The sequence below is a fragment of the Electrophorus electricus genome, chromosome 3, assembly GCF_041902795.1.
Source record: "Electrophorus electricus isolate QZ-2024a chromosome 3, ASM4190279v1, whole genome shotgun sequence".
NCBI classification, from domain to species: Eukaryota; Metazoa; Chordata; class Actinopteri; order Gymnotiformes; family Gymnotidae; genus Electrophorus; species Electrophorus electricus.
Genome location: NC_137499.1, coordinates 27006467 through 27023006, shown reverse-complemented (window position 1 = coordinate 27023006; position 16540 = coordinate 27006467). Strand labels below are relative to the sequence as shown.

General features: G+C 38.1%; 2 long non-coding RNA genes across 2 annotated transcripts; both read right to left on the bottom strand.

Moving 5' to 3' along the window:
- Window positions 1-1937: 1937 nt before the first annotated feature.
- On the bottom strand, window positions 1938-2882 carry LOC145653759 (uncharacterized). Its single transcript, XR_014119955.1, has 2 exons — window positions 2738-2882; window positions 1938-2238 (listed from the first exon to the last, which is right to left on the bottom strand). It is a non-coding gene; the product is annotated as an uncharacterized LOC145653759 (long non-coding RNA).
- A 7133-nt stretch (window positions 2883-10015) lies between these two features.
- Window positions 10016-11680, bottom strand: LOC118242235 (uncharacterized). Its single transcript, XR_004776693.2, has 2 exons — window positions 11526-11680; window positions 10016-10422 (listed from the first exon to the last, which is right to left on the bottom strand). It is a non-coding gene; the product is annotated as an uncharacterized LOC118242235 (long non-coding RNA).
- Window positions 11681-16540: the final 4860 nt, after the last annotated feature.

Sequence of the window (16540 nt, the reverse complement as noted above, 5' to 3'; positions counted from 1 at the left end):
ATGTTTGGCTATATTTTGTCTACAAATGACATCAAAATGACACACCCTTCTTTGGAGATCCTTTCTGAATAATTTTTGTTCTTGTTTGTATTGAATAATTCCTGTGATATACTTGCTTCATCATGTACTAGGATTAGCTTCATTAGTCCATAGTTCTCCAAACTGTTCCTCTGATAGTCTTGTGATGTGTGTTGTAAAAAGTGCTATATAAATAAGTTTAAAAAATAAACAATTCTTGTATTTGTAGTATATTTTGGCTGTAGTAGAGCACTTTGCAAGTAGAGTCCTGAGGCCCTTTCTCATGAGTCAGCGGAATAATTCAAACAAAGTCAAATGTATTTATATAGCACTTTTTACAGCACACATCACAAAGCAGTTTTACAAAGGTATGGGTCCAGATCAATAATAAGTAAGCCGAAGGCAACAGCGGTAATAAAACATTCCCTGTGTGGAATTAATGAAGAAACCTTGGGAGGTCCTCTGTTGATGCTCACTGTAACAGTGAGAGTGGGTTCAGTTCAGGCCTCATACAAGGCAGAAACTCCACCATGATCCAACTTTGAATAAATGTGCAATGGAATGTCTGTTTCTTGTTGCTACTGCTGTTGTTTATGCTACAACAGCTTAGCTGGTTCGTCATGTTGGCTGTGTCCTTCAAATTCTTGGTTCATATTTACACTTTTAACTGGTATAATAAAGTCTTCCTGTTCCATTGGAATGATGCAATGTTATTTTGTGATAAATATTGATCATTCTGCTGCTGATGTTTTCTCTTAATTGTATATTGTTTTTGCACTATTGATTAACACCTGTTGTTTAGTAAAAACCTATTTTATTATTCTGTTTTTTTGCTATTAGTTTTGTTTGATTGACTGATTGTTTTAAGAGCTCCAAAAGGTTTCTAGTTTTTAAGATCTTTCGAAATGTTGATATAGGTATACCGGATTTTAGAGGTGTGGTTCTATTTGTTCAGCTTTCTTTTCTTTTATAGTTGCTCTTTGTTTGATGTTTCTTTCATGTTTGCTCCTTTACGGTTCCACAGAAGTACTAACAGTCGAGGTTTAGTGAAGACAGTAGGTTAAAAAATATATAAGCAACAATGACTTATACTGCTTTAATTTACTGTAGATAAATTCATTACTTGCTAAGTGATAAAACAATATAAGATATTGATTTAACATTGGACAAAAGTTTAACTGCTTGCCAGAGAATAGAAAAAGTGTGAAAGCATGAGATTTTAAGGTGAAATAATCCATTACATACATTGTCTCACATTCACACACTAACACACAGGCAGACACATGTACAACTATACCATGTGGATATATCTGCAGGACAGTCTGTTGATTTACATTTCTTCCTTTATTGTCGATTTACAACAGTCTGTTATAAAAATGAAAACGTGAAAAATGAAACAGCGTGGTGTGACGGAAATATATTGTACAATTTCTCTTCAATTCTTAAAATGAAGAGAAATGTTATATGTGTGTGTGTGTGTGTGTGTGTGTGTGTGTGTGTGTGTTTGTGTTTGTTTGTATGTGAGTGCGCATATTTTCTGTTGTTCAGTTTTGGCTTGGCGGGCCAAAATGTTATCGACTTTATGACTACAGTATTGCAATAGATCCACAGAGTTTATATTAAGTACTATTATATTTCCAAGCACTCCTAACGTTGAACAGGATGTTTTAATCTGAAACTCATACGCAGTCTTTCAGTGAGCATAATCCCACCCACCCCACCACCTCAGTCTCTATTTAGTCCAGTTCAACTTCAGTTCCACAATAGGTAAAATGCAGGCAGAACACAGGTTATTAATGTGGCTTTAACATTAGGACTCCTGGATGGCGTTGTTGTGGGAGACATCGTGGTGTAATTTGTTATTATAGTTTCGTTGTTGAAGGCTGTTGTAATGGTGCTGTTTGATGGAATCATTGTGGTGTTGTTGGATGGCATTATCGAGGTGCTGTTGGATGGCATCTTCGAGGTGCTGTTGGATGGCATCATCGAGGTGCTACTGGATGGCATCTTCGAGGTGCTGTTGGATGGCATCATCGAGGTGCTGTTGGATGCTTCCACGGTGGGCATGTTTGCATGCGACATGGTGGTCATGTTTGATTGCGTTGTTGGTGGCATCCCTGTGGTGAGATCTGTAACCATCACATTAGCTGTGGTTGAAGTCATGCTGTTATTGAGAGCTATTTTCATCGTTATAGTAGTGGCTGTCGATGTAGATGATCTCTTTGAAAAAGAAATTAAACATTTTCAATCAGTTGGACAAATTTGACAAAAACAATTTTGCAAACATTGTTGCTTAGACTATAAAAATGACAATTCTCATATGGTAGTAAACGTTTTTGTTGTAGACTGGCTTAACTCCTGTTTAATTTAAGATCAAAAGAGCAGTCTGTGTCAGAGTGCAGTCTGTGCATTAAAAAAACTATCAGGAAAAAGTATTTCATCAATTACAGTAATTTTACCATTTCTGAATTCCAATGTCATCAAAAGTTGTATCTAATAAATGGCACAAATCCAATGGCACAAATAACACAAACAGACAAATTTAATGTGTACTAAACTGAAAAACGTACTGATTCTCAAAGTAGACAGAATTACTTTTACGAAAATGATGGCTGTCACTAAATATCACCCTCAATGATGCAGTACATATATGACATCAATTTATACTCCAGTCAGTAAAATAGTTGAGGGCCGACCAAATGGGGTGTGTATAACTTACCACTGCCATCTGATAGGTTAGCAGCACCAAGACGCAAAAGCTCGAAGTCTGTAACTTCATGGCGTTATAGAGAAAAGCTAGAGCACATCAGACAATTTCACACGTGTGTGGTGCGTCAGTGGCATGAGAGCTTCAGTATAATACAGGTGGCCTTATTTATACACTGTCATCCAAGGCACACCCAGTCACGTTATCCAAAGTTCCAGGAAGGTGTTGGTCAGTTCTATTTCTACAAGCATTAAGCCTCCTCCCCAATCCAGAATAGAGGAACTGTTATCTGAACCAGACCACAGAACTTTGGCAAAGGGCATTCAGTATCATTTTATAGCCTCAAAGCACTCTTACTGCTATGGCGTCATGCTTCAATAAAACGATATGTCAAACGATACACCTATGTTCTTTACCAAACCAGGAGTTTTAGACATGACTTTTAAATCAGTTGCATATGTTTCATTTCATCTTGGGGGGAGGGGAGAGGGGACAGACAGAAATTGCACATAACATCCAAAGTAACACATTAAGTAGTGTGAGCCAAAATTATTAGGGGAGACTCACCCCCGATAAAAAAAAAAATATTCAAAAAATATGTTGTAAAATATTATTTCTTACTATGCTGTGTCCATTTCACTGATATCTGTCTGTGAGTTCATCTGGCCTTGACAAGTCCTGACTTGTGTTTTTACCTGTAGTGTTGCCAGTTTGCAAAAGATGCTACTGAAGGCAATATAGTAGATAAAATGTACACAATGCACAGATTTATCAGTAGTAAGCAATCACTGTTTGGTCTGAAAGGGGCCTCTTATACAGTTTTCTAAAACTTGGTTGTTGTTTAGCACAACAACAAGCTATGTAACACAGATCACAGTTAGGTCAGCTCGATCATGGGCAGCAGCCATTTTTACAGCTTGGGAGTTCAACAGAAAAGGTAGAAAGTATGTCAGATCAGGTGAGTTTTTTGGAACGAAAGCATGTTGAACATATTGTAACTGTCAACAGAAACAGCTCTACTGGCACTGTAAAGTCGTCATTGTTTCCGACAACAATAGCATGCTTCCTTAGAGACAAACTGACGATGCACTGTTTGGCAGACTCACACAACACAGTTCCATGGTCTTAAAATGTGGCCTAGAGTGTGTCAGTGAATCAACACTTCATATCCAGACTTCATATGAGGTGGCGAAGGCTCCAGTCTATATGATACTGGCTCCTCAGTGTTTTTGCATTAATCTGCACATTTTATTTCTCATTCACAAAAAGCACTGTATATTGGTGGTAGCAAATGATTGCTTTTTCCCACCAATATATAGAATATTTCATTCTTATTGTTTAAGAACTTTCATTTATTTACCTAGTATGCTTGTTTGTTTGTTTGATAATTTCTTGGTTGTTAGGCCCCTCTTATATTGTCAGTCTGCTCACACCATCAAGTTCACAGTGATAACTGAGATCATCCTTGTAGAATTTGCTGGTTGCTCCCAGGTGGTCATGCACATGCAGTTTACTCTCTAAGACTATGGAATAGTTTACCATCCTGTGTTCACCAAACCCCTTCTGTCTTATTTATTTGTGTTTTATCTATTTTTATTCATCTTTTCATTTTATCTGTGATCTACTTTATAGTGTTATGCATTTTATATGAGTTATTTGTTTACCTGTTTGTTTGTTTTTTTCTTGTGTTTTCTTATGCTGAATTTATTGACATTTATTAACACCACTGCTTTCCCCTCTCTCTCCATACTCAGCGTAGCCCTCTTTATAGTCCATGTAGGGGTTGTAGGAGCCAGCGGAGTCCACCTCCAAGTGCCGGTTCTTGTAGTCCGGCTGGTCTCCATAGGACTCAGCAGAGTCCGACCCCGGACCGTACACAGGGCCCCCCAAAATCGTCCAGTGGGTTCCTCCCCCATTGTGGACCCATGGAGCGAGGTCAGGATGAGAGAAGGTCTCTCCGCAGGACAGAAGGAGTCCACGGAGTCCAACTCCAAGGACTGAAAATCGTTATACCAGTCCCAGTAGCCAGACGTGGTTCCGTATGACTCCCCTGCATCTGCACCTGGACCACGCTCACCTGGACCATGCTCACCTGGACCACTCTCCCCTATTGTGGGAGTCAGGGGGGTGCCCATGAACATGGGGGGCTTCCCTGCAAGGGCTGTGTGTGTGTGTGGGGGGGGGATTGCTTCCCTTCTTTCCCTTCCTCTTTTCATTTCTCATCCCAGGCATCCTTTGGCGGTCGATGTTTCTGTGACGCTGAGCAGTTCTAGCAGGATGCGGGGACGAATCACGTAAAACTGAAACATACGTTTATTACGATATGACACAGCGAAGACGCAGCACGCAGGCTATCGGTTAAACATCAACAATATTCACATTTAGACAAAAGATATATATACACACACACTACGAGGAGCAGGTGTGAAACACCTGAATGCACAATGAAGAGCAGGTGTGAAACACAAGGAGGGCATGGCCATACAGACGAACACACACACACCCACACAGGGAAACGTTTGGGAGCAGGGGCCGTACCGCCACACACTTACAACAGAGGCAAAATATAAATGCAGCCTTTGTGTTGGAGTCAATTTTGCTACCCAATTTCCAAAAAATGATAAGATGAAACTATAAGATAATAGAATGAAATGAAAGTGCTTTAAATCAAGAGTGGGGCTTAAGAGATAATGTGACGAACCTGCTGTTGGCAACTATTATGCAACATACATTGCAATAAAAATACAGTACAATGTCATCAAGACCTCAAAACTACAAAGACACGACACTATCTTCAGTGGGCCAGAGGATATATATACAAGCGCTAGTTAGTACAAATCAGACTCGACTGTTCCTGGAAGCACAGTATAACTTTCAGTCCCATCCCTCCATCTGTCATTACACTTAAACAATAATAAATCAATGTTTAACAAAACCCTCAACAAAGGTGCTGCTAATCATAAACTGCTTTGATCAATTCAAACTGGGAAACAACATGCAAAGTTGTGAGTCACTGGAGGAAGTTCTCGAGGCATTTTTCTATAAAGATAAGAAACATACTGGCCATGACCTCCTCTGCCTAGATCTGATCTGCTTCCCTTTACCACTATTCGCTTGTTTTTTGTGTAAGCACTGCAGGATACACCCACCAGTCAGTCTAACAGGAAACACTTACCTTGCATGATCATTCAATGGCCACTCCTGAAACAGAATCAAAACCAGATACATGAAGTCTTTCCGTCAGGTTGTAGGCCTAATCACAGTATGGAAACAGCACTAATTAAAGTGATTAATGACCTGTCGGCTTCTGACCAGGGAAATGCCTCTTTGCATATATTTCTTGATCTGAATGCAGCGTTTGACACTGTAGATCACAACATTTTACTAGATAGACTCAAAAATGTTGTTGGGATTCGGGGAACAGCCCTTTCCTGGTTTAGATCATATCTAGCTGGTCACTCCCAGTTTGTTAACATTAATGGAGACTTCTCAGCATACAACAAGGTTAGCTACGGTGTCCCACAAGGATCTGTTCTAAAGGCTTTGCTTTTTTCTTTATATCTGCTACCTTTAGGTAACATTATATGTAAACATTGTGCTAGTTTCCACTGCTACACAGATGATACTCATTTATATGTCTCAGCCAAACAGCACACTTTTTCTTTTAGGCCCAGAGACAGCTAAGTTGTCACTCTTTAATTTACTTAGTGCACCTCAATGGCCTTCCAATCACATCTTCTCTAACAGATAAAGATCTTGGTATTATTATGGGTTCCAGTCTCTCATTCGAAGCTCATGTAAATAATATTTCTAGGACCGCCTTTCTTCACCTTAGGAACATTTCAACGATTAGAAACATGCTCTCGTTACATGATGCAGAAAAGCTAGTTCATGCATATATTACTTCAAGATTAGACTACTGTAATGCCTTCCTATCTGGCTGTACTATTAAATACCTAAACAAGCAACAACTAGTTCAAAATGCAGCAGCCTGAGTTCTTACTAGAACTAGAAAATTTGATCACATCACTCCTATCTTAGTTACTTTACATTGGCTCCCAGTAAAATTTCATATTGATTATAAAATACTTCTAATAACCTACAAAGCACTGAATGGTCTTGCCCCACAGTACATTAGAGAACTCAATGCATTGCTTAGATCAAAAGGTGCAGCTCTTTACTAGTACCAAGAATAAGAAAATCTACCACAGGGGTTAGAGCCTTTTCTTATAAAGCTCTCACACTATGGAATAACGTTCCTGTAAATGTTCAAGACTCAGACACTGACAGCATCTCGATATTTAAGGCTAAGCTGAAAGCCTATCTGTACAGTCAGGCATTTTATTAACTACTTCCCATCTTAGGTAAAGGTGTAGATCTGGGGTTGCATGGGCATTGAGAGTTATAGTAAACTGGGATGTTATGATGCTGTCACTTCACCTCTCTTCACCTCACGGTAGTATCATGGGAGTATCATGGGAGTGACAGCTATTACTACTGTCAATACCTCCCAGTCACTATCTGTGCAATACATAGCAAATAATGAACAGAAGGCTAGAGGTATTCATTTTCACAAACACCAGAAGTGAAGAAGCACTGCCTCAACTCTGGTGTTTGTGGAAATGAACAAAATTTTTAGCTTGGGTGGTTTTGAGTCAAAGCATGCAAGTTAAGTTCATGTTTGCTTTTGTATGTCAATTTGTATGTCAATTTGTCAGTGAAAATTGAACTGATAAGGATCAAATTAGCATGTGACCATTGCAAGTTACCCAAGGTATTTTATGATTCATTGTGCACCAGTCCACTCTGAGGTCTTTGGAAAATAAACTTAGCAGGAATGTGAAACTCAGTATGTTTATCAGATTATATCCCTCCATGGAATGTGGCTCAACTCATATTCAATCAGTCACAAAATTTGATCATGGTATTTGTTCATCTGTATTCCAGATTTCAAACTAGAAAGTCTAAGAAAAAACAACAAAAAAGAGAATGGTGTATAGGCTGCATTACATTTTTATTTTTTATGCATTGTTTGGTTTTGTTTTTTCTTTCTTCTTTAAGACATTCAAATTAGATTTTGTTTCTCATGATAGGAGAGCAGAAGAATAAACGTGATTTTTTAAAAGAAAGCATTTGAGACAGAGAGGGGAAGGCATTCATTTGAAGATAAAGAGTGTAGCTGGAATTTGAAAAGAAGACAGAGCAGTCAGTTTAACAGATACAAAAAAAAAAGCAATTTTCACTTACTAATCCTTTGGTTTGTTAAAAAACTCTAGCAGCTGTTTGAATTTACTGATGTCGCTTAAGATTTAAAAAGTCAGCTTTACTATCCTCTACACCACATTCCACATTATTATGCAAATTGGGTTAGGTGTCATAAAGATTTAACTTTTTGTTTTTCAATTAAACTCATGGATGGTATTGTGTCTCAGGGCTCTTTGGATCACTGAAATCAATCTCAGACACCTGTGATAATTAGTTTGCCAGGTGAGCCCAATTAAAGGAAAACTACTTAAGAAGGATGTTCCAGATTATTAAGCAGGCCAGAGGTTTCCAGCAATATGAGAAAGCAAAAAGGATCTCTCTGCTGCCGAAAATGGTCAAATAGTGCAATGCCTTGGACAAGGTATGAAAACATTAGCTATTTCACGATTAGCTATTTCACGATCATACTTAACTTAAGTATGATTATCGTACTGTGAAGAGATTTGTGGCTGATTCAGAGCACAGACAAGTTTGTGCAGATAAAGGCATAATGAGGAAGGTTTCTGCCAGACAAATTTATCGGCTGGCAGCTGCTAAAATGCCATTACAAAGCAGTAAACAGGTATTTAAAGCTGCTGGTGCCTCTGGAGTCCGGTGAACCTCAAGGTGTAGGATCCTCCAGAGGCTTGCAGTTGGGCATAAACCTACTATTCGGCTACCCCTAACCGGTGTTCACAAGCAGAAATGGTTGCAGTGGGTCCAGACATACATGAAGACTAATTTTCAAACAGTCTTGTTTACTGATGAGTGCCATGCAGCCATGGATGGTCCAGATGGATGGAGTAGTGGTTGGTGAATGGTCACCATGTCCCAACAAGGCTGCGACGTCAGCAAGGAGGTGGCGGAGTCATGTTTTGGGCCGGAATCATGGGAAGAGAGCTCATAGGCCCCTTTAGGGTCCCTGATGGTATGAAAATGACCTGTATGTAGTATGTAGAGTTTATGACTGACCACTTTCTTCCATGGTACAAAAAGAAGCCATGCCTTCCATAGCAAAATCATGCCTTCCATAGCAAAATCATCTTCATGCATGACAATGCTGTAAGATCTCATGCTGTAAGAATATCTCTGTCATTGGCTGCTATGGGCATAAAAGGAGAGAAACTCCTGGTATGGCCACCATCCCCCCCTGACCTCCACCCTATTGAGAACCTTTGGAGTATCCTCAAGCAAAAGATCTATGAGAGTGGGAGGCAGTTCACATCAAAACAGCAACTCTGGGAGGCTATTCTGACATCCTGCAAAGAAATTCAAGCAGAAACACTCCAAAAACTCATAAGTTCAATGAATGGAAGAATTGTGAAAGTGATATCAAAGAAGGGGTCCTTTGTTAACATGTAACTTGGCATGTTAAGTTGTTTTTTTATTGAAATAGCTTTTGATTTCAGTAAATGTGACCTCTTAATGTTGCAAATTCAACAAACCATTTTCAGTTCTTTACACCCTATAAAATGTTTTGAAACTCTGTTTCAAACTCTGGCCTAATAATTTGGAACAGTGCATTTTGAGTTTCTTTATTTTTGAAAAAATACTTTGGGAGGAAAATCATTGGGAGGTTTGTTCAATAAAATTCGATTTATACTCTAACGGTTGATGACTTGAAAATTATATTGACTGTCATTTGCATTGACCATTTAGGAAAGTTGGAAGTTGGAAAGACAGAAAGTTGGACCAGACGTTTGAGCATATTTCAGAATAAGACAGGCAGTGTTGCAGAATGAACATTTTTAGGTGCTTGATATGAGGCTTGAAACTAAGAGATTGGTCAAAGGTTACAGCAGGGTTTCAAACAACTTCCTCAGGTGCAACATAAATGTCAATCTGACCAATGATTGATTCCACAAACACACAGATAATGTAATCCACAAATAGAACAAAAACATCAGTTATATGATTGAAATAGAAAAAATAATTTAAAGATATAATATACAGTTTTATATCAGAATTACATATAATAAAATTTGAATTACATATAACATTGTTATTAATCTATTATATAAATATTTATGGATTGCAAAACAGACGTAATCATCCAAGAACATTTTTTACTAAAATGATATTCAATTGGTTAACAAACAGCAGTAAACCAGGTGCAGCATTAAAGTACTGTCATGCTCCTATTCAAGATTTTTACATGGTTACATGTTTTCATTATTTTGCACTTTCCTCCCATGATTCTAGGTGGCACTTTATTGCCACAATGCAGACAAAAGCAGTTGTGGCAGGGCCAGGACAGCAACTGATGTACTAACGCTCGAGCTTCCCCCCGTCGTGGAATACTTTGCAAACTCCTCTATGTAGGTCGTTTGCGCCACTGTGTATGTGATGTTCGTCACCATGTCCGTAAAGATGACAGGAGTGACACTGCTGGAGACATTCACCAATTTGGTCGTCACTTTGGTCGATGCTGTGGTGGTTCTCAGGAAGAATGCCTAAATCAGACAAAAAAGGGCCATTCCCAGTGTTACTTTCCCATTTCACTTTAGCTATCTCTCAATAGATCTTTCCTACAGTTTCCTACAGAGAGTAAGCTGGATATCTGTAAGTATTTAAGAGCAGGCCTAATACGTATGATGTTCACTTCAGCATATTCCCACTTGATCAGTTGCTGATCTACATACACATAAGAACAAAATGAGAGAAATACAGAATGTTTTTATTGTTAATGTCATTATTGTTAATGTTATTATTTGGTAACATTCCTATCAACATGACATATTTGCTTTTCTGTTTTTGCTCAAATGTTTTGAAGAATAATATACTTTTAGTCAGCTCCATGACACTTTTCTTGGAGGCTATTACGTTAGATTATGTTTGAAGTTTCAAGTTTCAAGTTTGGTTTATTTGTCACGTATATAGTCATACACGGTATAACTTGATAACTCGCAGTGAAATGGTTTGAGAGTGCTCTGTCAAAACTGAGGAAAAAAAACAGGGGTGCATAAGGGTATATATATATATATATATATATATATATATATATATATATATATATATATATATATATATATATATATATATATATATATATATACTCACAAAAAATATATATAACTATGTATGTACAATATATGTATAATATTTATATATACACAATGTACAATGGATATATGGATATGTGTGTATGTACACAATGTACAATTCCATCTTACAAATTTACAGATTTAGATTCTATTAGATTATAAATTTTTATAGATTATAGATTATGTTCTTTTATAGATTATGTTAGATTATAAATTTATTTTACAGTGCTGTAGGTCACCCCACCCAAAGGGGTCAAAGCTGTGGACAATCAATGCAAAAATAAAAAAACATTCAAAATATTACATTTTTTTTTAAATACATAAATAAAACACAAGATGATATTGCAGATTTTGCTGCTGCTGTATTTTTGCAGTCTTATTGACGTATTTCCTTTTAGTCTTACTCAGTTTGTTTTTGATTTAAGAAGCATTACTTCTTCATGATTCTTTTCTCTCCCTCTTTAACAAAATCATCTCACAGTACTACCTGAGCCTACTTTCTCCGAACCCACCTGTGCCGTTTCTTGTGCCAGAAGGGCCGTGACCCATAGCGCCACGACCAGAAGCCCCATGCTGGAGAGGGTGGAAAGAGGTGTCACGAGCTGTCTTGGGTTCACGCCACTGACGGGCTGTGTGTGTGGGAGAGAGAGTGCCTACTAGGAGGACCTGCTTGATTTGATCTGGTCAGCAGTTATCTGAGGCTTCACTTATATAGCTCATACCAGCATGTCCCTTGTCCAGCAGCTGTGCTGAAACAGCACAGACACGGTGTTATCTTCTCCGATACAATATAGGGGTTCTGTATTTTAAAAGTTTAGTGCCACTTGAAATGGAGGAATCGTGGAACAACCTTGACGCATTCTGTGAGGACACTTATGACACAGCTAGGGATTTAAGGATTTATGAAATAATCAGGGATTAGATCAATTTTAATTTTAAAGATTTTTCAGTTCAAACTCTATTTTTATTATTTATATAGTTGTTTTTTTAAAAAAACAACTATTTACAAAATATTTTACAGAAACCATGTTAATTGAGAAGAAAAAACAACAAATAGCAATTAAAAACACTGTAAGATTTAAAATGAACAAAAACATAATTAAAAAAATAAACAATTTTTTACAATAATTATAGTTTTTTTTGTTTGTTTTGCTTTGTTTTAAATGCTAAGGGTGTCAATAGTTCTTCATTGTTGTCTTAAATCAGTTTCCGGAATGACTATCAGGTTCCTGTTTGATGATTTGGGAGGTTGAACTAGAACATATGTAAGAATGATTTTGCTTTTTAAGAATTGACCCGTCATTCCGGTGGATATGAAGGTTCTGGCAGCAGTATTCTGACCACAAAGCTGGTCCTGTATATTTTTTTCAATGGAAAGAATGTCACAGACCTCGGAGATATTATGAAGGTGCCATTTTGCACATGTTACTGTCGCAGTTCTTAAAACTGCTTCTATCTTAGTTATTGATTAATTCCATTCCAAATAGATTCTTTATGATGATGACCACTTCTCCTATGCATTGATGGACCATTCTTTATAATTGTGATTTGGTACTTTATTTTTTTAAGAATAAGAAATGGCATACCTCAAGCAAGACCTAAAGCACTGCATGAGGAAGCACATGTATACTCTTAAATGAATTGTTTTGGGGTTCTTCTACTTATCCTTGCAGGGGAACTTTATGTTTGGGAATAAGGAATGCACTAATGTGTTAGAGCACTATGGTACTCTGGCCATCTCTCCAGGAGTGGGGGATCACTGAAAAGGCAGGGAGCTGGTAGCAAATGAAGCTGTGGGAAGTTGTTTTTTGGGGGGGGTTCGTTGAGATGAATGCATGGGACTGAATGTGTCATGTGGCATGTAAATGGTGCTACCATTGGCTGGTAAACGAATCAGCCAATACAAGCATTTAAACTATAGTTCTTAATTTGGAACAAAAAGCAAGAAGCACACCTACTTTTTCAGTTAAAGCAGTGTCTTGAGTGATCCATCCAAGGCTGTTTAATATATAAATTTTCTATTATTTTATTGGTATGTACTGTATTAAAAGTTTTAACTATTGTACTTCTTTTGTCTTTGACCAGCTGTAAAATCAGTAGTAACAAATGGTGGTGTTGATTATTATCATTTCAGCAAATGTCTGCTGCTCTCTGTTACCACTGTCTCCATTGTTTACAAATTGATAAAATGCTATGCTCCTAGGTAATGCTTATGTAACACGGACTGCCCGAGCGCCGATGGGCGTGGAGCAGGACGCACAGACTCCCTCGACTGTGAAAGACGTTTATTAATACACGACGTAGACAACAATGGTGGCACTCACATATAACATTTATGGGGAACATGACTATACACTCAACACGTAACAAGGATAACCTACACATTATTAGAGACGATACAAACAGGCGTTACTGCTCCACAGAAGCTTAATACTACATAGCGACAATGACCAACAGAGTGCACACACTGACAGGGGTTTAAATGGACAGACCAACATGTAATCTTAATCCCTATACAGGTGTGTGCAATCCCGGGGCGGCGTGGTTACAAACACATACATGCGAATCCCCCGCACGCAGCGGGCCATACCAGGTGACTCGTGGGGGGAGGAGCATTCCGTGACAGCTTATAAGATCCACATAGACAAGCACTCTAACCCTAACCGTAAACCTAACTATATCCCTAACTCTAATCCTAAACCTTCCCCTAACTCTAACTCTAACCCTAACCCTAACTCTAAACCTAACCCTAAGCCTAACTCTAACCCTAACCCTTGGCTCCAGAAGTTATCATAAATGTACTAGCATACTTAATATATTGACATAGTTACCTCAAACTTAATCTACTGTCATAACACACTATGACAATAGAGTTCATCTACTCACAAAGTTGATCCAAAGTGTTTGAGGGATTCCCTGCTGACGTTTACCATCTCCTAAAATGTTTAATTTGTTTCTTTACAATAAATACTATTTTTATAGACATTTTTCATAAGTAGTGGAATAAACGTATGAAAATCTAAGCAATTACAAAAATACTTTGTTTAAACTATATGTGTTAAGTAATCTATATTTTATCTGTATTCGTTTTGGGGGAGTATTTATTTATTTAGCTATTGCACTAATGTGCTTCATATTTAATCGGACTCATACATTTTACAGCATCTTATTTGTTATTCATTGTTTAAAAAATCGAAAATTAAAATTTCCACACTAACCATTATGCAATTTTGCCTGATATGTGCTGTTTAATTATTGCATTAATAATGAGTAGGAAAGTTCCCCAAGTGTTTTACACCTGCAGTCTAATTGTTTGCTTATTCTACTTATGCAACAATTTAGGAACAAGATAGATCTGAATACAAAGAACAAGAATTATGAACAGATCATTATATCAGCATTGCAGATGAACTGGTAGACACACTAAGCTTTGATCAGACACGGTAAACTGAAGACAGAGTACACTGTCACCTCATCCACTTCCTTTCCTTCCCCAGTATGCCCCAATGACATTTCTCTCCATTTGAAAACATTCATGCTTGATTTACATGCATATAAATGGGATCGCACACACACATGCATACCACTGATCAGATGCATAAACACACAGACACGTACACTATATGTCCAAAACTGTTTGGATTCCCTTGGTAATTATTCAACTACACCTACTGCTAAAAGCTGTATAAAATCAAGCACATAATTATTCAGTCTCCAGAGCCAAACACTGGCAGAAGAATGAGATGTTCTGAAGAGCTCAGTGACTTTAAATGATGCATTTCATAGGGTGGCACCTTTGCCACAAGTCACTTCATGAAATTACTGCTCTACATCTGCCCCAATCATCTGTAAGTGCTACTGTTATGAAATAGAAATGTCTGAGAGCAATCACATCTCAGACCTGAGGTATTAGACCATCCAAACTCACAGTGCGTGGTTGCCAAGTGCTGAAGCTAAAAAGATTTTCTAAAATCCCCTGTCCTTTGTGTTGCATCACTCACTACAGAGTTCTGGCCTCAGCAGCAGCACAACTACTGTGCACCAGGTACGTCATGAAATGGGTTTTCATGGCAGCTGCACACGAGCCTAAGAGCAAGATGTGCAATGCCAAGCATCAGCTGAAGTGGTGTAAAGCACAGCATCACTGGCCTCTGGAGCAGTGGAAATATGTTCTCTGGATTGATGAATCATGCATCACTACTTGGCAGTCTGATGGACCAGTCTTGGTTTGGCAGATGCATCGGAATGCATGGTGCCAACAATAAAGTTTGTTGGGGAGAGATAATGGTTTGGGACAGTTTTTCAGGGTTTGGGGTGAGCCCATTAGCTCAAGTGAAGGGCAGTGCTAATAATGCAACATATAAAGACACTCTAGACAATTATATTTTTCCCACTTTGTGGCAAGTGTCTGGGGAAAGGCCTTTCCTGTACAAACACGACAGTGCGCCTCTGCACAAAGCCAAGTCCATAAAAGACATGGTTTAATGTGCTTGGTGATGGTGGAACCCTGGAGACTTGACCTCAACCCTTGAACATCTTTGAGATTATTTGGTACATACGTTGCCTCACAGAGCTTCTTGTCCAACATCAGTGCCTGACTTCAAAAATGCTCTTTGCACAAATGGGCACAAATTCCCACAGACACACTCCAAAGTCTTGTGGAAAGTCTCCACTGTGCAACTCCATATTAATGCCCATGGTGTTGGACCGGGGTACCCAACAATCTCAAAAAAGGTCTGTATGGTGTCTAGATATTTTTGTTCATAAAGTGTGCAAACACACAAGCCTCCAAGTGCAAACGAATACAAATTCTAGCAATATCATGCCTTCAGGCAATGTCGAAGAGGGATATTAGTTAAGAGTGTAAAATAATAAAAATTGTTCCACATGTAACTGATCATTTTTGGAAATTCAGAAAGCTTTACATCTAATGAAACCTGATAGAATAGAACCTGGTTAGAATAACACCAGTTTGTTCTCCCACATGCAGTAAGCTCCTTGGAGAGCAGGCAGCAACACTAAGGTCACGGGTTTGATTCTGAAGAGCATTGTGATCCTCATAAATATGTAACATACTCTGTCTACCCAATGCTGTAAATGTGATCCCCAGCACTGAATCATTAAAGAAAGAAGAAAAATAGGTAGCAGGGATACTGGTTGGTGTTCAGTTGTTTTACGGTATACAGTAGCTCATCTAAGCACTTTATGCATACAATGGATGAAAACATGTTCCCTTTTTGTAGCTGTACACCTGACCTAACTTCAGTAACATTCATATGCAAATACAAACATGCAAATAACAAATGCCTCAAAAAAAGGAAGAGGTACAAGCAGCACATAGGGCAGGGCCTTGGTATGGTAATTCTTCATCAATCTGTAGTGCTTAACCTAAAGATAATCTGACCTCAGAGTACACAACATTTTATATGGCATTATAAAGTGCAATCATTATTCAACCTCATAGTGATTCAACCTCATAGTAACTAATTAGTTAAACTGACAGGACTATTGGATACATAACAATTAT